Consider the following 1,628-nt stretch of genomic DNA (forward strand, 5'->3'; position numbering starts at 1 on the left):
ACAGGTTTTTAAAACCACTAAATGGAATCTGCAACATTTAGTGCTCTGATTTTTTTTTATTTGTATGTAGAAACACACGATTAAACTTTATCTTTTATATCTTCATGCTTGAAACCCGATAAAAATATTTTTTTAAATACACAAACATACTTTGGAAGATATGAAAACTGTGACTAAAGTTCTGGCTGTAGCAAAATAATATCCACTGCTCTGGTCTCAGTCGTTGCGTTTCCATTACAAATGTTTGTCTATAACAGGGGTGTCAAACTCAATTTCACCGAGGGCCACTTCAGCATATTGGCCACCCTCAATGGGCCACATTGACGGTACAAATCAGGAGTGCATCCCTGCTAAAACACACCCCAGACAAAAGGTTGACTTCCCTCATTCAGTTCTGTAGAGGCTTATAATGAGTCAATGGTCCAGGTGTGTTAGAGAAGGAATGCATCTAAAGCTGCAGATGGTAGCTCTGGAGAAGTAGACTTGGGCACCTCTAGCATAAATGTATAAAAATACAATGTTAAAAATAAATTAAACACCACCTCATATTGTTAAATAACTGATTTTATGTATTGAAGTTTTAAATATTATATTTGAGTTTCCATGGCCTATAAAATGCTGGGGGGCCACATGTGGCCCCCGGGCCTTGAGTTTGACACATGTGCATTACGCCATAGAACTGCCAATTGGTAATTGAAGTAAAGTAGCTTCGATTTCAAAGAAGCCTACATTGAAGTCGATTGGCAAATTAACCATCACAAAAGAGGAAGGCTCTTATTGTCTCACTGCACCCCAAGAGATGCGTAACCTACAAAAACCGTTTCTGTCTGGTTTTGAACCAGGGACCTTTTGCGTGTGAAGCAAACGTGATAACCACTACACTACAGAAACTCATGCTCTTTGCAGTGTTCCTGGTAGATGATCCACATTTTGTTAGAGACTAACGTCAACCATGGGCATGGAACAATGTCAAATACTTACAGATCCTCTCAGAGAGCACAGTAACTTGGTAAACAAACTGTCAGACCTGTGCCTAATTTCACATTACAGTCCATAAACTAAGCCTGGGATCAAAAAATGTATTGAAGATGTAATTAGCAGAGACAAATGGTTCTACAGAGACTTGGCTAAATGGCTATAAAATAAAATACTTACAAATAAAAAATGGTTAGGAAGCGCATTACAAACCTTTGGTTGAAATGGCCCGTTAAATTCAAGTCTCCATTACAGACCAGAGAAAACTAAAGAGAATGCAACGTTGTGTTAATCCATTTGAGGAGCCGGCAGTTTATCTTGTGGAAATAAATGACGATGCAAAAGTTAATTAGACTGTAACATGCGCAGTCCGCTGCTCAACCACTGCGGACTGCGAAGAATTAGAAACCGCTGGAAGTAACTCATCCAGCGGCTTTAACAAATGAAGCCTTCTTGGTGCTCGTTACCCAGGAGAGCGGCGCTCTGGAGGAGCTGCAGACGTAACATCTGTCCGTTTCGGAGAAGGGAAACCACGCAAAATATAAAATTAAAAAATAAAAATCCTGGTAAAAGCTCACACCGGACCACGCAGGGTAAAACACTCACAGAGTTCAGTTGATCTGTTTGGATCAGACAGATCCAACTGACTGATG

At 40.0% G+C, this 1,628-nt stretch overlaps 1 non-coding gene across 1 annotated transcript; it reads right to left on the reverse strand.

Moving 5' to 3' along the window:
* Positions 1-818: 818 nt before the first annotated feature.
* On the reverse strand, positions 819-891 carry trnav-cac (transfer RNA valine (anticodon CAC)). The gene has a single exon. It is a non-coding gene; the product is annotated as a tRNA-Val (tRNA).
* Positions 892-1,628: the final 737 nt, after the last annotated feature.

Source organism: Poecilia formosa, unplaced genomic scaffold, assembly GCF_000485575.1.
Source record: "Poecilia formosa unplaced genomic scaffold, Poecilia_formosa-5.1.2 Scaffold1865, whole genome shotgun sequence".
Lineage (NCBI taxonomy): Eukaryota > Metazoa > Chordata > Actinopteri > Cyprinodontiformes > Poeciliidae > Poecilia > Poecilia formosa.